At 45.7% G+C, this 21956-nt stretch overlaps 1 long non-coding RNA gene across 1 annotated transcript; it reads right to left on the bottom strand.

Annotated features, from left to right (window-relative positions):
• Positions 1–14842: 14842 nt before the first annotated feature.
• LOC138641471 (uncharacterized) lies at positions 14843–21046 on the bottom strand. Its single transcript, XR_011313867.1, has 2 exons — positions 21008–21046; positions 14843–16278 (listed from the first exon to the last, which is right to left on the bottom strand). It is a non-coding gene; the product is annotated as an uncharacterized lncRNA (long non-coding RNA).
• Positions 21047–21956: the final 910 nt, after the last annotated feature.

The following is a 21956-nucleotide window of genomic DNA, read 5'->3' as shown; positions in this document are numbered from 1 at the left end:
TAAAAAATGGTCCATCGGCAGAGAAAACATTCAGAGGAACATTTTTTCTGCATGTCGGAAAATCGGTCAGCGACGCATCACTGCCTGTGAAAAGCAGGCATCCAGCGACGGGTCCCGCCTTTTCAAAGAGAGCATGCGTGGAAGAATTTCCCATCAGGGAAATTCTCTTTCGCTCGCTCTCTTTCTCTTTTTACTATTGATGCTGCCTATGCAGCATCAATAGTAACAAGATATAATGTTAAAAATAATAATAAAAAAAAATCGCAATATTCTCACCTACCGGTGATCCCACGCAGCGTCACTGATTCTCCCGGCAGTTAATTAGCATTACTTCCTAGTAATACATTGCAAAATCTTGTGAGAAGTCATGGCCTTGCGAGACTGCGACTTCTTGCGAGATTTCGCAATGTATTCCTAGGTACGCTAGCTGCTGGGAGCATCGCTGCGCGGGAACGCTGGTAGGTGAGAATACTGCGATTTTAAAAATTTTTTTTAACCTGGTTTGTGTTGTGTGTGCATTTTCGCAGCAGAAAACCGCTGCAAAGATGCATATACAACAGGTGCACATAGCCTCGACGGGTCCATCAGTAAGATGGGCCCAGTGCACACGTTTTCCACAATCTGCACAGGATCCGTCATTTCAATGTCTTTACGGATCCTGTGCAGATTTGGAAGACGGAAGTGTGAAAGAACCCTTAACGTTTTCTCCGCACGACAGACCGCTATTTTACAACAGATCCAGTGCACGACGGATGAAACGGAGGGCCATCCATCACAATCCGTCGCTAATACAAGTCTATGGGAAAATGCAGGATCCTGCATTCTCAAAAAATGACGGATTGTGATGGGAACTAAAAGACGGAAGTGTGAAAGAGGCCTAAAACACACGTGTGTGTCTTACTGGGCCTTAAATAGATCTAGAGAAATTATGCAAACGAGCCACACTGGGCAACTTTGAAAACCCAATGTGGAGCCCAACAGAGGGCAGTGACCCCAGAGGAAGAAAGCAGAGTAAAGGCCCCTTCACATTAAGCGATGCTGCAGCGATACAGACAACGATCCGGATCGCTGCAGCGTCGCTGTTTGGTCGCTGGAGAGCTGTCACACAGACCGCTCTCCAGCGACCAACGATGCCGGTAACCAGGGTAAACATCGGGTAACTAAGCGCAGGGCCGCGCTTAGTAACCCGATGTTTACCCTGGTTACCATGCTAAAAGTAAAAAAAAACAAACACTACATACTTACCTACCGCTGTCTGTCCTCCAGCGCTGCGCTCTGCTTCTCTGCTCTCCTCCTGTACTGTCTGTGAGCCGGAAAGCAGAGCGGTGACGTCACCGCTCTGCTTTCCGGCTCACAGACAGTACAGGAGGAGTGCAGAGCACAGCGCTGGAGGACAGACAGCGGTAGGTAAGTATGTAGTCTTTGTTTTTTTTTACTTTTAGCATGGTAACCAGGGTAAACATCGGGTTACTAAGCGCGGCCCTGCGCTTAGTTACCCGATGTTTACCCTGGTTACCAGTGAAGACATCGCTGGATCGGTGTCACACACGCCGATCCAGCGATGTCAGCGGGGAGTCCAGCGACGAAATAAAGTTCTGGACTTTGTTCAGCGACCAACGATCTCCCAGCAGGGGCCTGATCGTTGGTCGCTGTCACACATAACGATTTCATTAACGATATCGTTGCTACGTCACAAATAGCAACGATATCGTTAACAATATCGTTATGTGTGAAGGTACCTTAAGGGATACACAGGACAAGTGCATAATAACTGTTGGAGAAAGAAGAAAATTTATCTGACAAGAGATTATACAACTGTTCTTATATTTATCTGTTCTATTAATTTATGGAAACTTTGTTGAAAGTACAGTTCCCATTTAAAAAAGAAATCACCATCAAACTTCATTGAGAACCCCATCAATAAAAGCTGTGATTGTACCGTAATTTGCATGTTGGTTTTTCATAATAAATCAAATTATCACCTGCACATCTAAATATGGGCCCTAATTTGTATCTAGCCCTATCTTTTTTCCTTATATTGTATTTTACCTGTTCAGTAAAATTACTTCCAATATCTGTAAAATGATTTTGTCTTTCTAAACTCGCTTGTATCTATTTTACATTCTGTGCATCATGACCTCAATGGTTCCACCATCTGTCATGGCATATATTCTGCTCATTGTATGAAGGTTGTTATTAAATCTCAGAGGAGAATTTCCTAAATAGTCTCTTGTTGGTCATTCAGTAGAAACGTCTCATCCAAAGAATAAAATATCAGGACTAAGGTACCAGATTTCAATTTGCATTTTTGTTAAAGTTATATGACTGTTGCATTATTACTCACAAAGGAATGTTCCTTGATAACTATTTCCACAGGTTTCAGAACAAAAGGTCAAAAGCTAAGTTGTACATACTTTAAGTTATTGCTTTGTAGCTGTGAAAGTACAAGAGCACTTCCAGGTGTATATATAAAATGTATTATGCTTGCAGTTCTGCTCTTCTCTCCTCTTTATACCTGCCTGAATTATGTATTGTAGTCACCTATTTTATATCATGGACACTTTGAACTGTTTGTGTGTGTTTTAATGAAAGAGATGATGATAAATTCCTTTTGATAAAACATTTCACAAGACTTCATTATGTAGTAACTACTCATGAAGAAACACCACTATCTAGTTTTCGTCATCTATAATATCTCTAATTCCCTTTTCCATCTCTTTATGTATCGCTAAGGTCCCCTTTATTTGGGCTTTTGTCAGGGTATGTTGCTGCCTTTGGCTAGACTGGCTGCTGGGATTCCTGTCTTTCTCTGGGCTCCTGCTCAGCAAGGCTTTATGATGGTACTAGCTGGGGTTGTTGCTCTGTATGTGCACCTTGGGATAGCGCCCTCTTGTGTATAGTGAGCCATATGGGGAATTGGGTCAAGTCGATAAAAAGTGGTGCACTCTTGAATATAGAAATGGTGCTCAAAGGAAAATGAAGTATTATTGTAGAATGGTGACCTTCGGCACTCAATGAATCTCTTTGTGATTCGTAGATTGCCAAACATATGGGTAACTGGCCCAGCTCTGGCCAACAGGCTATATTTGATGTGCTGTGATGGACCTGGAGGAGATATTGGCAGAACTCTTGGTGGAAGACTTCGGTTGGGCTGAGATCACACTTTGTCTGGTCTGGTTGAGTCGCTGGACCCACTGCCATACAACATTATAGGAATAATAATGCTGTGAAATATCTAAAGCCAGACTCTCACCGGTGGTTTGAGGTGGTACAGTTGTCTTCTGATGACTCAGTAGGATTTGTAGAGAAGGATTAACCAGCTCATCCCATCTGGACATCTCAGGAGGCTCAGAACTTCAAAGGAAAAACTTGTAGAAATGAAGAGAGGAAATTATAGAGCTTCCAAGCTTGCAAAAATTTATTGGATTAAAAAATATTAACAGATTCCATCATGAGTGTAGACACATATACGCATCTCGAACTTCCTTTGCATTCTTTAACAAAGCTAAACTTGTGCTGAAGGCAGAGTAATATATACAATCATAAACCAATTGGAGCACAGATGGTTAGTCACATTATAAAGTGTGATAATTGAATAAAAGCACCATATAGAACTATGCGTGAAGAATGCACATAAGTGAATAATGCTAAAACCATTACAAAAGTGTGTGAACAAACAACAACAAAAAAAATATTTTTTTTTCTTTGAGAAAGAGTGACATTTTAGATTTAAACCATTTGGATGACATGTGTCAAGACTGAGCATCAAATATGCTTCCCTGTCCAAGAGATGCTTTCTGATGTCACCACCCCTGGGATTAATAGCCACTCACTCTGCAGCCAGTCCATTTATATAGATGTTGAATAGGGTTAGGCTCAGGCTGCATCCCTGCCTGACGCTGAGGCCCTAATTGAAGAAAGCCATCCTTTTCCCGTTCATCTTCACAATGCAATGGTTCCTAGTGCATGAGCTCTTCATGACATCATATGTACTGCCACCTATTTTGTTCTTCCGGAGTTTCAGGAATAGTCCAGGATGCCGTACTAAGTCCAAAGTCTTCTTGAAGTCCAAGAAAAATGCAAATATTTTAGCTTGTTTTTTGCTGTTGATGTTGGTCTTCATGATGCAAGTCTACAACCTGCAGTAACCACTGATCGACCAAGCCACTGCACGACCAGCTCTATCCTCACCTACTGTATCCTCACCCATCCCTTGTAGATTGTGAGCCCTCGCGGGCAGGGTCCTCTCTCCTCCTGTACCAGTTGTGACTTGTATTGTTCAAGATTATTGTACCTGTTTTTATTATGTATACCCCTCCTCACATGTAAAGCGCCATGGAATAAATGGCGCTATAATAATAATAATAATAATGAGGCTCTGCAGGGTGTAGATCTTATCAGTGGTGCAGTGGTTCGGCATGAATCCTTCTTGGCTAATGCCGATGATGTCATGTTGGGTGAGGAAGATGGTGATCCTTTTATTAATGATGCTGTTGAACAGTTTTCCCAGAATAATGTTGACACAAATCCCTCTGTAGTTTGCTGGAGAGTATTGGTCCCCATACTTGTAGATGGGCGTTATGAGCCTTGATTCCAGCTTTGGTGAAAGTAGCCAGCACTCAGAACGCGGATGAATAGTTTTGCCAGTGATGCATGTCTGTCTGGGGAAAATGTCTCTCTCAATATCAGGCTTCAGTGCAATGCACAGCATTAGGGCTCTTACCCATTTGCGAGAAAAAAAACAATCCGATATCCAGACTGAAAAAGTGGAAGAGTAGGGTTGAGCGAAATGGATCGGACAAATTCAAAAATCGCCGACTTTCGGCAAAGTCGGGTTTCATGAAACCCGACCCGATCCTAGTGTGGGATCAGCCATGAGGTCGGCGATCTGTGCACAAAAGTCGCGTTTCGTATGATGCTTTCAGCGCCATTTTTCAGCCAGTGAAGGAGGACGCAGAGTGTGGGCAGCGTGATGACATAGGTCTTGGTCCTCACCATCTTAGAGAAGGGCATGACAGTGATTGGCTTGCTTTCTGCAACGTCACAGGGGCTTTAAAGGGGCGTGCACGCCGGCCACCATCTTACTTCTGCCGATCTTAGCATAGGGAGAGGTTGCTGCAGCTTCATCAGAAAAAGGGATATAGTTAGGGAGGGAAGATTAACCTCCAAACTGCTTGTGCTATAGCGATTTCCACTGTGTAACACCACCATTTTTTTGCAGGGACATTGGAGGCTATATTTTTGTACATCAGCTCTGTAGCTTATTAGGCTGCCTTATAAGGCTCCCTGATAGCTGCATTGCTGTTTGCACGCTGCTGTGCAAACCAACTGCTTTTTTAAAAGCAAAAATCCTGTTGCTCCTTTCTGCACAGTTCTCTTGTTTATTTGTCCACACTTTTGTGTGCAGCAGTCCTTTTTATTGCTGCCATACTTTTCCTGAGATCATTGTAGGGAGATTGAAATTGTACTACAGACCTTGTATTTTTTCATATATCTTCCAGCCACTTTCTGCCACTTACATTGTGTTGTTCTATGCACTGGGCCTGAGTTTTCGTTCAGTCTCCCCCCAAAAAAGTGAGATTCAAATTCTCACAAAGTGGATATACTGCAGTCCTGTTAGTTTGTCGTATGTCAGCCAGACACTTTCTGCCACTTAGATTGCGTTGTTATATACACTGGGCCTGAGTTTTGGTTCAGTCTCCCCCCAAAAAAGTGAGATTCAAATTCTCACAAATTGGATATACTGCAGTCCTGTTAGTTTGTTGTATGTCAGCCAGCCACTTTCTGCCACTTACATTGTGTTACATTGTGTTGGCACAGGGTCCCTCATAGTACAATGAAGTGTCTCTGACGGTGGTGGTGCACAACCAATGTCAGACACACCATCGTAATATGAGGGGCCCTGTGCCAGTACCGCCGCTTATGAGAGAGTGTCCCCCCCAGCTCGAACAGTGCTCTACCACTTGCAATACTTACCTCTCCCTGCTCCACCACTGTGTAGTCTGTGCTGTTAAATCCTTCAATGGCACTGCCATTACGAATTTGTTGAAATTATAGATGATAGTTAAAATATACAGGGGCCCTGCCTTCCATTTAGACCAGTTAATACTTTGCGCCTACTACCACTGTCTGCTACTCAGCAGAGGAGCCCACCCCTGTACCTATTTATGCCACCTGTTTAGTCCTGTTACCAATTTTGAACTGCATTTAGCCTACTTTATTATTTGAGCCTACTAACTGTGTCTGCCTCTCATTACAGTTGTCCTCCACTGAACAAAGCAATGCCGCCCGTTTAGTCCTGTTACCAATTTTTAACTGCATGTAGCCTACTTTATTATTTGGGCCTACTAACTGTGTCTGCCACTCATTACAGTTGTCCTCCACTGAACAAAGCAATGACGCCCGTTTAGTCCTGTTACCAATTTTGAACTGCATTTAGCCTACTTTAGTATTTGTGCCTACTAACTGTGTCTGCCACTCATTACAGTTGTCCTCCACTGAACAAAGCAATGCCGCCCGTTTAGTCCTGTTACCAATTTTGAACTGCATTTAACCTACTTTAGTATTTGGGCCTACTAACTGTGTCTGCCACTCATTACAGTTGTCCTCCACTGAACAAAGCAATGCCGCCTGTTTAGTCCTGTTCCCAATTTTGAACTGCATTTAGCCTACTTTATTCTTTGGGACTATATCTGTTTCCTCCTCATCCTGCCAATTGCCCAGCCACTGCTAGATGAGTCTGCTGGTACATTGACCCAAACCACTACATTCCCCTTGCACTCTACACAGCCAGAATCTGACCCTGCTGAAAGTCAGGTTCCCCTTCCCGCATACTATACCACCTTACCCGGGGGGCAAAGAGGAAGATGCAGATGAAAGTGCTGTTGGGGGGGGCATATCTGGTGGGGGGGCATACTCGGTGACTCGGCATACTCGGTGACGTCACTGGCACAGGGCCCCTCATAGTTCGCAAAAGTGTCTCTGCCAGTGGGAGGCGCCACCCACCATCAAACACACCGCCGTACTATGAGGGGCCCTGTGCCAGTGCCAACGAGTGGGCCTCCCCTGCTTGCTCTGGATCACAGCACTTGCAAAGTTGAAATACTTACCTCTCCCTGCTCCACCGCCATGACGTATTCCACGTTTCCTGGGCCCACGAAAATCTTGAGCCAGCCCTACTCCCCTACAACTTTAGCCAAATGACCTCCAGTTTTCAATGCCTAACTATTATTATAAAGTAAATTAAGATTGACAAGCTTAAGTAATAAGAATTGATGTTTTTGGCATTAAAATGGGCACTGTAGGTGTTTTCCGGTCCTCCACTCACTGCTGACTTTGATTCCCCATTGACTTGCATTGGGTTTCGTGTTTCAGTCGGCCCCTGACTTTTCGCAATAATCGGCCGATTTCACCCGACCCGACTTTTGACAAAGCAGCAGACACATCTCTACAACAACTGTTAAGAGGAGACTTTGTGCAGCAAGCCTTCATGGTAAAATAGCTGCTAGAAAACCACTGCTAAGGACAGGCAAGAAGCAGAAGAGACTTGTTTGGGCTAAAGAACACAAGGAATGGACATTAGACCAGTGGAAATCTGTGCTTTGGTCTGATGAGTCCAAATTTGAGATCTTTGGTTCCAACCACCGTGTCTTTGTGCGACGCAGAAAAGGTGAACGGATGGACTCTACATGCCTGGCTCACACCGTGAAGCATGGAGGAGAAGGTGTGATGGTGTGGGGGTGCTTTGCTGGTGACACTGTTGGGGATTTATTCAAAATTGAATGCATATTCAACCAGCATGGCTACCACAGCATCTTACAGCGGCATGCTATTCCATCCAGTTTGCGTTTAGTTGGACCATCATTTATTTTTCCACAGGACAATGACCCCAAACACACCTCCAGGCTGTGTAAGGGCTATTTGACCAAGAAGGAGAGTGATGGGGTGCTACGCCAGATGACCTGGCCTCCACAGTCAACAGACAAGAACCCAATCGAGATGGTTTGGGGTGAGCTGGACTGCAGAGTGAAGGCAAAAGGGCCAACAAGTGCTAAGCATCTCTGGGATCTCCTTCAAGATTGTTGGAAGACCATTTCCGGTGACTACCTCTTGCAGCTCATCAAGAGAATGCCAAGAGTGTGCAAAGCAGTAATCAAAGCAAAAGGTGGCTACCTTGAAGAACCTAGAATTTCACATGTGTTCCTAGTTTTGATGCCTTCAGTGTGAATTTACAATTTTCCTAGTCATGAAAATACAGAAAAATCTTTAATTGAGAAGGAGTGTCCAAACTTTTGGTCTGTACAGTATATATATATATATATATATATATATATATATATATATACAGTTAGGTCCATATATATTTGGATAGAGACAACATTTTTCTAATTTTGGTTATAGACATTACCACAATAAATTTTAATCAAAACAATTCAGATGCAGTTGAAGTTCAGACTTTTAGCTTTCATTTGAGGGTATCCACATTACAATTGGATGAAGGGTTTAGGAGTTTCAGCTTCTTAACATGTGCCACCCTGTTTTTAAAGGGACCAAAAGTAATTGGACTATTGACTCCAAGGCTATTTCATGGCCAAGTGTGGGCAATCCCTTCATTATGTCATTCTCAATTAAGCAGATAAAAAGCCTGGAGTTGATTTGAGGTGTGGTGCATGCATTTGGATGGTTTTGCTGTGAAGTAAACATGCGGTCAAAGGAGCTCTCCATGCAGGTGAAACAAGCCATACTTAAACTGCAAAAACAGAAAAAATCCATCCGAGAAATTGCTACAATATTAGGAGTGGCAAAATCTACAGTTTGTTACATCCTGAGAAAGAAAGAAAGAACTGGTGAACTCATCAATGCAAAAAGACCTGGGCATCCACGGAAGACAACAGTGATGGATGATCGCAGAATAATCTCCATGGTGAAGAGTAACCCCTCCACAGCAAATAACCAAGTGAACAACACTCTCCAGGAGGTCGGCGTATCAATATCCAAATCTACCATAAAGAAAAGACTGCATGACGGTAAATACAGAGGGTTCACTGCACGGTGCAAGCCACTCATGAGCATCAAGAATAAAAAGACTAGACTGGACTTTGCTAAAAAACATCTAAAAAAGCCAGCATAGTTCTGGAATAACATTCTTTGGACAGATGAAACCAAGATCAACCTCTACCAGAATGATTGAAAGAGAAAAATATGGTGAAGGCGTAGTACAGCTCATGATCCAAAGCACACCACATCATCTGTAAAACACGGCGGAGACAGTGTGATGGCTTAGGCATGCATGGCTGCCAGTGGCACTGGGTCACTAGTGTTTATTGATGATGTGACACAGGACAGAAGCAGCCGAGTGAATTCTGAGGTATTCAGAGACATACTGTGTGCTCAGATCCAGCCAAATGCAGCAAAACCGATTGGTCGTCGTTTCATACTACAGAAGGACAATGGCCCAAAACATAAAGCCAAAGCAACCCAGGAGTTTATTAAAGCAAAGAAGTGGAATATTCTTGAATGGCCAAGTCAGTCACCTGATCTCAATCCAATTGAGCATGCATTTCACTTGTTAAAGAATAAACTTAAGACAGAAAGGCCCATAAACAAACAGCAACTGAAAACCACCGCAGTGAAGGCCTGGCAGAGCATCAAAAAGGAGGAAACACAGCTTCTGGTGGTGTCCATGAGTTCAAGACTTCAGGCAGTCATTGCCAACAAAGGGTTTTCAACCAATTTGTCCAATTACTTTTGGTCCCTTTAAAAACAGGGTGGCACATGTTAAGGAGCTGAAACTCCTAAACCCTTCATCCAATTTTAATGTGGATGCCCTGAAATGAAAGCTGAAAGTCTGAACTTCATCTGCATCTGACTTGTTTTGCTTAAAATTCATTGTGGTAATGTCCATAACCAAACTAGAAAAATGTTGTCTCTGTCCAAATATATATGGACCTAACTGTATACGTATATATATATATGCGTGTTTGTATGTGTGTTTTTCCCAAAAATGTTTAATATATATATTTTTCATAAAAATCTAATTTAAACAGGAAGTAACTTTCAGATGATACATGCTTTTTAACAGTTTTTGTGGATTTTAATAGTTTTTAAATAGTTTTGCAAACTGAATACCAGGCACTGGTTGGTTATGTACTCATGGAGGTGCTGCATTATAGGATCCCAGCTTAAAAAAGTAAGATTCATTCTGTTCTAAATGTATATTACAGAAAAGACACCACTTATTCCATAAATTGTCTGTAGAAAAGGAAAATAAAAATAAAGACTACAATCACAGTCACATTTTGAGATGTTTATGTTAACTAAGGTAAGACAGATGTAATCATTTCTGAGAACAATTAAGAAACTTGCTATGAAAAGGTTTTTATTGTAAACAAAATCAAGTTGTTGGTCTCGGGTCGACGTCAAAACAATTTTAACTGAAACAATCTGAATTTAGCGTCCGTGAATCTCTACACTTCTTATTTAAATAATTAGTACTGAACTTACAGTTAACAGGAAATCCTAAATGGGGCAACCTTTTTAACATTTTTCCTGGTTTACATTTTGCTTTTTTAATCATAAGATTAGTGCACAAGGTTTTGGAATCAATTATTTTTGTTAAAATATACCAGTCCCTCTCCCCCCACCCAAAAAAAATATAAGCTCGCATAGAAACTTGTATGTGCAGTATATAAATTTTTTTACTTATATACACTGTGTGCAGAATTATTAGGCAAGTTGTATTTTAGAGGATTATTTTTATTATTGATCAACAACTGTGTTTTCAATCAACCCAAAAGGCTCATAAATATCAAAGCTTAATATTTTTGGAAGTTGGAGTGTTTTTTTTTTTTTAGATTTGGCTATCTTAGGAGGATATCTGTTTGTGCAGGTAACTATTACTGTGCAGAATTATTAGGCAACTTAATAAAAATCAAATATATTCCCATCTTACTTGTTTATTTTTACCAGGTAAACCAATATAACGGCACAAAATTTAGAAATAAATATTTCTGACATGCAAAAACAAAACTACAAAAAATTAGTGACCAATATAGCCATCTTTCTTTTTTATGACACTCAACAGCCTTCCATCCATAAATTCTGTCAGTTTCTTGATCTGTTAACAATCAACATTGCGTACAGCAGCCACCACAGCCTCCCAGACACTGTTCCGAGAAGTGGACTGTTTTCCCTCCCTGTAGATCTCACATTTTATGAGGGACCATAGGTTCCCTATGGGGTTCAGATCAGGTAAACAAGGGAACCATGTCATTATTTTTTCTTCTTTGAGACTTTTACTGGTCAGCCACAATGTGGGGTAGCTGGAGGCATGTTATGAAGCTTTGTCCTGCATGAAAATCATGTTTTTCTTGAACGATACCGACTTCTTCCTGTACCACTGCTTGAAGAAGTTGTCTTCCAAAAACTGGCAGTAGGTCTAGGAGTTGAGCTTCACTCCATCCTCAACCCGAAAAGGTCCCACAAGTTCATCTTTGATAATACAAGCCCATACTAGTACCCCACCTCCACCTTGCTGGTGTCTGAGTCAGAGTGGAGCTTTCTGCCCTTTACTGATCTAGCCTCTGGCCCATCAAGAGTCACTCTCATTTCATCAGTCCATAAAACCTTTGAAAAGTCAGTTTTAAGACATTTCTTGGCCCAGTCTTGACGTTTTATCTTATGTTTCTTGTTCAAAGGTGGTCGTTTTTCAGCCTTCCTTACCTTGGCCATGTCCCTGAGTATCGCACACCTTGTGCTTTTTGTTACTCCAGTAATGTTGCAGCTCTGAAATATTGCATAACTGGTGGCAAATGGCATCTTGGCAGCTTCACGCTTGATTTTCCTCAATTCATGGGCAGTTATTTTGCACCTTTTTTGCCCAACACGTTTCTTGCGACCCTGTGGGCTATTTGCCATGAAACGCTTGATTGTTCGGTGATCACGCTTCAAAAGTTTGGCAATTTCAAGACTGCTGCATCGCTCTGCAAGACTTCTCACAATTTTGGACTTTTCAGAGCCCGTCAAATCTCTCTTCTGACCCATTTTGCCAAAGGAAAGGAAGTTGCCTAATAATTAAGCACACCTTATATAGGGTTTTGATGTCATTAGACAACACCCCTCCTCATTGCAGAGATTCACATCACCTGATTTACTTAGTTGGTAGTTGGCTCTCAAGCCTGAACAGCTTGGAGTCAGACAACATGTATAAAAAGTATCATGTGATCAAAATACAACTTGCCTAATAATTCTGCACACAGTGTAGTGCTAACATATTCTACCAGTCTTTATGAGCATTGCCATCAATCATTGTTCCCAGTGGGGATTATAAACTAAATTTACTTTCAATATTTCTATAGACTATGGAAGGAAATTGGAGAACGTTGAAGACACCCAAGCAAATATGTGGAGAAGATTCAATCTTCATGCAGATGGTGTCCTTCAGATTTGAACCCCCAGACCTTAGTTCTGCAAAACAAAAATGCTAAGGGTGCTTTCACATTGCAATTAGGCACCCAGTCAGTAGATCTGCCAGGGCCTACATCTGAATTCCCCCACAAAATGGGATTTTTGACTTACGTGCCAATGGGACCATGGCCAATAATGGTGCATCATTGTCAGGCGTGTGTGCCTACTGGAGACAGACATATAAACCTACAAAAATTTGCACAAAGACCTCATCGTACAAAAATATAATAAATTTTATTAGGAACAATAACAACAATAGATGTTTAAAAAACAATATTGATGGGAACTGGTACTAAGTAAAAACACCCCATACCAGAGGTAAGCATATTACAACGTTTATAACCAACCGCCATAGAAATATCTCTGAGAAAGGAAGTCTCACATGCCTGCACGGCACAATCACTGTATGACCCCAAACTACCATTGAATCCGGCGGCACAGTAGGACAAAGATATATATATAATGTGATGATACTGTACCTCTGGTCTGATGGTGCCACAACCCCTACGCGCATTTCGGCTGAGTGTGCCTTCTTCCGGGGGAGTGGCATCATCAGATCTAGCCTGCATTAAATACCCCAACTGACCAATGAACAGGATAAAAAATACGTGACGTCATAGGATCACCTTGTGTATTGTTTGTCTAATTGGTATTTGGAGACAGACATGTAAACTGACTACCGGAATAGTCATGCAAGTGGTCCACCATTTCCATGTCGGAGCCAGCAGCAGAGAATTTTGTGTCTTTGGTGGGCGTGTACATGTATTTGCTGCTTCCATCGTCGGTTCCGCTGCACTTAGTGCAGTCCTGCTTCCGTTGACCATTTTATTTAATAAGTCAGACCAGTCGTATAAAACAATGTTAATTTTATTTACAGCCAAATTGTTTAACAGGGGATTACAGGATGTACATTCTCTTTTTCCATCTTCCATACTATAACACTGGTTCCATTCTTAGAGGTACAGTCTGCACTTTGTTCCTAGCAACAGATACCACAGGGGGCATGGTGAGATGTTCTAATTGCCGTCCACGTTTTCTTAGTTGTAGGGTCAGTTGGGTCCACATGTAACGTTATAATCCCGATAACCAGCACAGCGTTCAGCTGTCACTACCCCATGCCTTGCAATGAAAGAGTGTTTCCAGCCACCGACCACAGGCCCAAAGGCTAAATGGACACATTTACAGGCTGTTTGCCATGGAAATGTTGCCGTTTGGGCTTGTTGACACAGAGGATTTCTGCTGACTCATAGTGGCAGCTGTCCCTCGGTACTCGGTTCCCAGTCACCACTTTTTCTCCCAGTTTTGCGTACCAGAACATGTGCAGAAGCATCAGCTATGCCCTTATCAATGCAATTACTGGGATCATCCCCTTTATGACCAACACGTGGACAAGAGCTTGTGAGCAGGGATGGTAAATTTCCTTGATGGCCCACTGGGTGAACATTGTGGAAGCGGGAGTTGAGTCCCACCCTGGTATAGCACTCTTGGTCCTAAGGCCGAGGATTGCTGGCCCTACTTCTATCAGGGTTTCCTCCACCTGATACATCAGTTCCTGCACCCCCTTCTGCTCCTCAACCGCCATTTCTGTGCTGTCTCAGACCACGTAATCCACATCAGCTGGAAGGTCTGCAGCATCATCGAAGCGACAACAGCCTCTACTGAAGCTAATTTTTCTATGAGACAAACTCACACCATGGCAGAGTTACTTAAAAGAATAATATTAGACCAGACAGATCTGTGGGTTTTGCCGCTGAACCTCCAACCAGGCTTGGTGGTGTGTGATAATGGCTGTAAGCTGGTGACAGCTGTAAAGCTCGGCAAGCTCACACACATACCATGTTTGCCACACATGCTCAACTTAGTTAATGGTTTCTGAAAACATGCTTAGATTTGCCAGAGTTTCTGTTCAAGGTACACCATGTCAGCAACCATTTCTTCAAGTCGGCTAGAGCTGATGCCGCCACTCTGGCAGTGCTTCAGCAGTGCATGCAAGTGCCAACTCACTGACTGGTGTGCGACTTACCCACATGCTGGAACTCCACACTTATGTTGGCAAGGCTTTGCGAGCAGCAGAGGCCAGTGGTTGAGTACCAAGTATAACACTACCTTCGGTATCGTGTTCAGCCTCCGTACATAACAACTGAAAAGTAGGCATGGATGTCTCACATTTTTGCTGTTCTCCAAGATTTTAAGGACTCCACAAAGATGGTGAGCGGCAATGATGTCATAGTCAGTCCAACAATCATGCTTCTGTGCCTGCTTAAACTGTCGCTGCTCCCAATTACACATAGATATTCAAGACTGCGGAGACCTGGTTGTCGTAACCAGTGCCTTCCCCCCTCCCATCAGTCCCGTAATGAAACACACACAGTCCTAGTTGGGTTGAACAGGTCGGTCACAGTTTATTAATTAAATAATCGGAGAAAGGGCAATTACATATCGTAACGAGCGGCTCGCGCCGAGCTCCTGTCCGTGATCGACAGGGGAATTGGCCCAACGAGCGGTTACGACCTTTGCCCTCCTCCGCTTTTTCCGCTGTGACTTAATAAAGGTTACCAGGGGTTAGTTCTATCAACATGCGTAATAATTTTTTTTTTTTTTTTTATAAATCTTACAACATAATTCACACATTTACATTATCCTGTGGGTTAGTTTAATCATTAGCCTTTAAAAAGGGAGGGTGGGTGGGACAAAAGCTTCCAGGTGTCCTGCCGAGAGTGAAAGAGAAAGTTCTCGACCGGACACCTGGATTTAACCCCTGTAGGAGTGGCCGTAGGACCCCTCCCCTCCAGTGCCCACTGGCCGGCTGGGGGTCTTCCAATCAGTGCATCACTAAGGGGGAGTGATGCTAGGGGGGATCTGGCACTTACAACCTTTACGTGCAGCTCTCTCTATGTGCTCCCCAGTCAGAGACGCGTTCCTTAATCAGTACCGCGTCTGCCAGACTGCGGAGACCTGGTTGTCGTAACCAGTGCCTTCCCCCCTCCCATCAGTCCCGTAATGAAACACACACAGTCCTAGTTGGGTTGAACAGGTCGGTCACAGTTTATTAATTAAATAATCGGAGAAAGGGCAATTACATATCGTAACGAGCGGCTCGCGCCGAGCTCCTGTCCGTGATCGACAGGGGAATTGGCCCAACGAGCGGTTACGACCTTTGCCCTCCTCCGCTTTTTCCGCCACGGAGGATCCCGTGTATTAACTACGCGGGACTCCGACCCCACCCCTCGATGTTAGGGCCTGTTCAACCCCATCCTGTAAACCAGACAGAAAAATATCGAGGCCAATGTCTGTTAGGTGAACTCCGTCCGGCCTTAATTGTGGCGTGTTATCCCCTTGTAGCTGGTGGTGAGGAATCACGATACGATACCGCCTCTTCCTCTCACATATTTTCCAATCCGCGCGTTGAATTTCCTTCTTGTCCGCTCTATGGCTTTTTTATCTCTTACACCTCGCCACACGGCCCGTGGTGTTATATCCGACCACACCAGTATTATGTTCCTGAATAGGCAGTTGAACCTTTCCATATCCGTTGTCACCCATTTGTACAATTCGGCCACCTTTTGTTTGCCGAGGTCATTGCCACACGCATGTACCACCATTCTCACCAGGTGTTCCGCCATCCTTGCTATGCCAACCATCTCTTTGAACACCTGTCTCCACTGGAGGCCTCTGACACCCCTCCAGTTAACTTTTTTTTTTTTTTTTTTTTTTTTTTTTCCGGGAGGTAAAGATTTGTCCCTCCTGGCCGCCGTTCGGCCCTCTTTTCGGCCCAGTAAACGTAGGAATCTCCTACAACCCAAACTTCAACCCCTGTAAGAGACAACACATGTTAATTAAGCAAGTCGGGTCTTATGTATCTGGCGAAGCATGCGGACTTCCAACGACCCATTCTCTGCACCTCGGCCTCTGACACTCCTGCCCTAGCCGCTTCTGTGGCTGCACCTATGCGAAACGAATGTGTTCCGTACTCCTTTGGATTTGCGCCGGCTTTTTCCAAGCATAGCTTGAACATCGCCTGAAATTGGTACTTGGTCAGGGGGGACCCGTCTGTATGAGTGAAGAAAAATCTACCAGCGTGTCTTATCCCGGCGTATCTTCTAACCATTTTTAGTGGGCCAGCTGGGCCATCTGTGGAGTTAACCAGTACCCATGTGCCCCTACCGGTGGGGTCGCATTTGGATTTTCTAACCCTGATGCGCAGGGCGTCACTGCATATAACTATGTCCTCATTAATTAGGCCTCCTTCCGACACGCTTTTTTTTTTTTTTTTTTGACCGCGGTAGCAATTCGCTGATACGCAGTGCTCCGAAAAAGACGGTCGCAAAAGCTGCCGATAAGAGGGCTGCCTCATATTGCGATAAGCAGACCGACGGGGATATCGCAATCAGTTCCTGCAATAATCTCAGTGAAATGGGGCGGCGACATTCTTGACTTGGCTGAAGCCTCTTCCAACCTTTTATGGCTTGTCTTATGCAGAAGGACTTAGTTACGTCTACCCAACCCAATAATTGAAAGAAAAATGCTAGCCCCGATAATTTCCGTTGTGCCGAGGTGCCCGACGCCCCACCTTCCCTCATCCGTAATAGGAAATCGGTTGTCACCGCGCTTCGTGCTCGGTTGCATTTATCGACTGGCCTACCCTGAATTAATGAGCACCACTCCTCCCAAGCCTTACCATACACCTGCCAGGTAGCTGGCGAAACGGAGGCCCGGATTAAGGGCATCAATGATTGGCCACTGTGTCCCACAGGGACAGTGGACACAGAATACCCCGGTGTTGCGCGTTGGGATGCTGGATTCTGAAAGCTTGCCAATTGGAAAATAACAATGGGTTAAAGATATTATCGTCAACTTCTGCCACCACGGTGGCTCTACACCAAATATTGTTTTCTAGGCATATCAGTGCGAGCCGTCGCCAGAGAGCGAGTATGGGCAAGGATGAAGAGGACATGTGATTTAGACTCTTTGCTGTTTTCACATTTTTAGTTTGGAAACAAATGTTCATGTTCCTCAACTGATCGGCCCATAACTCCATCGCTGCTACTACCGCAAACAATTCCCATAGGGCTGGGTCTTGCCCCCACTTTGTTGTCGTCCATTTCTCTGGCCAACCAGATTTGCACCATTGGTTTTTATAGATTGCTGCAAAACCCTCTTTTTTGTTCCACCCTATTGTCAGCCCTAAATCCTCGCTTGTGATCTCTCTAGCCATGACGCACGTGTGACCGTTGTACGATTGTAGGAACGTCTGCCATACCAGCAGATCTGCTTTTAGCGAACGAGTGAGCCTAATTCTTTGGCCGGGCTGAGAAGCGCCTTTTGTTGCCAGAGATAGTCTGCGCGAGAATGCTCTGCCGACCGGCATTACGCGGCAGGCAAACGTCAGTAAACCCGATAACGCCTGCATTTGCTGTAGGGTTACCTTGTTAACTTCGCGGAAGCCTTTCAATATTTGCTGGGTTTTTTGTATTTTATCCTCTGGTAAGCGGAACACCATCATGTTGGTATCTATTTCAATGCCCAGGAAGGGCAATACATTACATGGACCCTCCGTATTCTCCGGTGACAATGGCACGCCGAATTTGAGTGATATAGATTTGAATTTTTCTAGTAGATTGGAGCAGACTTTAGAATTTCTGGGGCCGACGAACAGGAATTCGTCGAGGTAGTGGATTAGGGATTTACTGCCCGTCTCGTACCGAACTACCCAATCTAGGAAGGTGCTGAATAGCTTGAAGTAGTGACATGAGATGGAACATCCCGTCGGTAGGCACATGTCGAAGTAATAGTATTGGTCCACTTTACAGCCCAGAAGGTGGAAACATTCGGGGTGCACGGGTAGTAACCGGAATGCCGATTCTATGTCGGATTTGGCTAGCAGAGCGCCGGGTCCGGCTGCCCGGACTAATTCAACCGCTTAATCAAACGACGCGTATGAGACGGAAGCTTCTTCTGTGGAAATTGCGTCATTAACCGAATCGCCCTTTGGGTGAGATAAATGGTGGATTAGGCGGTATTTACCGGATTCTTTTCTACCCATTTCTACTTCCTTTTCGATTTTTAGTCTGAGAATTTGGGGGAAATTCGCGGGCCGATTTTAGGTTATCAGATAGGGTTGGCGTTCTTGTTAGCCTAAAGGGGATAAAGAAACCGTCGGAGAATCCTGCCTGCAGCTGCTGAGCCGCTTTCTTATTAGGGTAGAGCTTTAGCTTTAGGGGGGGGGGTGGGGGAGGGTGCCCATTGCGGTTACGCTTACTGGGGTTCTGCCTTGTAGTCCCTTTGTATGCCTGACGAGTGCACCTTGATGCTGGGTGTCCCCCCCCGCAAGCGGAGCAATCATGTCTGAATTTGCATAATGTGTGGAAACGGCAGTTTCCCTCGTTATATAGCCAGCAGGCCACGGGTTTTCGCACGACCACCGAGTTCTGACCTGGAGCCAATTATTCATCGTTAAACCGATTTTCGATCTCCCCCTATCGAAACCCCTATCGTTAGCTCTATCCCCCGTTTGCTGGTCCGCTGATAACAGCGACCAAATATCAATATAATCGTTGTTCCAGATTTTCTGTCTAGTGTCCAGATCTATATGAGCGCCTAGCGGGCTGATCCCGCAGAAGAAGGCGTCTTTGTGTAGATTAGCTGTTGAATTGTTCACCACTTTACCGCTCGAATGTGAAAGTTGTAGGATTATCTCCTTTAACGCTGAAGTTAGCTCCATTTCCTTTACATTAACCCCGTAGCGTAACGTTTCCTCGCTATCCTTGGAACACTCACCGCTGTGTGACTCTGGACGAGTGTACACCGATCCTGGAGGAACCCCCGCAGATGTTGACGGGGGGATGTCGCAGGACGGGGAAACTCTGGCTCCCGCTACAGCGTGGGATTGATGCTGAGTATCTTGCGATGAAGCCCGATTACAACCACGTAGTGGCGGATTGTTGGCTCTGTCTTCAGCGACTGCGCGGTGGTTGTTGTGGCTGGACGCCGCGGGAGCCCGATTACTACCACATAGTGGCGGATTGATGGCTCCGTCTTCAGCGACTGCGCGGTGGTTGTTGTGGCTGGACGCCGCGGGGGATTGTTCTCCCTGGCTGAAAGCCCTAGAGGGTGCCCGCGATTTATATGATTTGCCACGTGCGCGACTTCTGTCCGGGCTCTGCGATAAATCGGACCCCCTGGCTGTTGTCTGAGATCTGCGGCGGCTCCTATGGGAGCTGCGTCTGCGACGGTGACGGGAGGGGCGTTTAGAGGGGTAGCGGGAATGGTGATGGGAGTTATCTGATGAGGATTGGGAGGACGTGCGGCGTCTACGCCTTCGTCCGCCGTTGCTCAGCGGTGTAATGGGGGGGTTCTAGCGGAATTATGGGGGGTGAATATTGGAGGTATCCGGTCCTGTTGTGCTACTTAGAAGGGGGGGGAGTCAGGCGGTAACTGTATTCATCCTCGTTGCTGGGATTTAATGGGGCGGCGGTTGACGGATAATTTTTATTAGGAAATTGGGCAATGGGGGGAGGTGTAAATATGTCCATGCTTGGTGCGTTTATTGATATTACGCAGTGATTCCCGTTGTGCAGCTGTCGAGCGCCCTGCTCGGTCCTATGGGACCGAACAATGCGCTCTTCAGCCGCGCTGTAACCGCTTCGTCCTGACCCCTGACACCCCCGAGCAGGCATCAGTGCGGCGTCTGCCGGGGGTGAGCAGGAGGTCAGACCTGGAGAGAAATCAGAACGCTGATCGGTCTGGTTTGACCGATCAGCGCGCTCTGGGGACCGTGGGGCGCTATTGGAAGCCTCCAGGTTACCCCCTGCGGGCGGCATATATATGCCCGCAGGGAAGGTAATGGAGGACTGTCCGGCGCTGTAACCAGCGCTGTTGAAATGAGGCGACCGGAAGTGGGCGGGCGGAGGCAGGAAGTCGATGGGCGGAGCTTCCACCGAGCGCCGGACCGATGCAGCGTGCGGTGCCCGAGGACGCCGGCCGCTGCGAGGCGGCGAGGCCGCCCCTTCACCGACCTGGAGCCGCTCCGGGGCGCGGGGTAGGCGGGCAGACCGCCTTCCCCCCCGCACAGCTGCGGTACCCGCCGGAACGGCCAGGGAAGGAGGCGAGGCCTCACGCCGCCTGGCGCCGCTAGCCAGCTCACCACCGGCCACCAGAGGCACAGGGGGAGGAGGCGACCCTGTCAGCTGCACGGCGCGGCCCGCGACGCCCGGGGGGACTACCCTTCGTTTGCGCTGCGTGCGGCACCCAGCCCTCCCCCGCCGCTTCCTGGAGGCCCTCCCAACGTCTGCGGCTGTGATACCCTCAGCCCGTAGGGGGGAAGAGAGGGGCAGCACCAAATCATACCCTGGACCGCATGAACGCTGCACGGGACGGCCCCCAGCTGGCGTGAAAGGTGAGCTTGCCATAAGGGGCCCCGGGGGCGCAGGCGTGAGGGAGGACGAGGCCGGACCAGATAAGGGGGGTGTGAGCAGGGGGTCGGGAGAGGGTACAGAAAGCTGAGCCCTGATGTCGGAAAAAACGGACCGAAGCCAGTTCTCACCTCTCTGTGCCGCTCTCTTCTGTAAGGCCTCAATCAGGGAGTCCGACATCACGACTGCAGGGACAAAAGCTTCCAGGTGTCCTGCCGAGAGTGAAAGAGAAAGTTCTCGACCGGACACCTGGATTTAACCCCTGTAGGAGTGGCCGTAGGACCCCTCCCCTCCAGTGCCCACTGGCCGGCTGGGGGTCTTCCAATCAGTGCATCACTAAGGGGGAGTGATGCTAGGGGGGATCTGGCACTTACAACCTTTACGTGCAGCTCTCTCTATGTGCTCCCCAGTCAGAGACGCGTTCCTTAATCAGTACCGCGTCTGCCATGAAGAACATGCCAGTCAATCATGTAGTGACAATCCCAATAGTGGGTTAATTTATCAGAAAGTAATATGACTGGATAGGACCGTACTAGACAAACTGCATATTCACCAAGACCATAGAACCCATAAAGAAGCAGTCATAAGTCCCATTATATGAAAATTACAAAAATTTTATTAGTAACAACAGGCATAAAACAGCTGAAAGAGGATCCCCCGTGTCAACCTCAGCACGTATACAAGGACACGAGTGGGTGCATATAATAGTATCCACTATTGGTAGTATTGTCAGTAACAACCTTAAATATACATAGGTAATCTAACAAAATAGTTACATACAGTACTGACATAAGATGTCAAGTATATATACATATATATGAAATACATACCAGTAGGTCAAATGGTATAAGTGTTTATGCACCCAGCTCCCGTCCACCCCAACGCGCGTTTCGGCAGGTGCCTTCAGTGAAGGAATATACTCATGAATTAGGCATCCACAGGGCCGGAAATACTTGCACCTAAAGCCCCTGAAGTCATAATTGCCGGTCATCGGCCCGCATGGCTATATGACACCGGAAACACACGGGCCCCATGTGATCCAGGGTCAACAGCACCGCGATGTCCGAGACCGGAAATGAC

This window comes from Ranitomeya imitator, chromosome 6 (assembly GCF_032444005.1).
Source record: "Ranitomeya imitator isolate aRanImi1 chromosome 6, aRanImi1.pri, whole genome shotgun sequence".
NCBI lineage: Eukaryota > Metazoa > Chordata > Amphibia > Anura > Dendrobatidae > Ranitomeya > Ranitomeya imitator.
The sequence above is the reverse complement of the archived record's forward strand: the minus strand, read 5'-3'. Positions and strand labels throughout refer to the sequence as shown.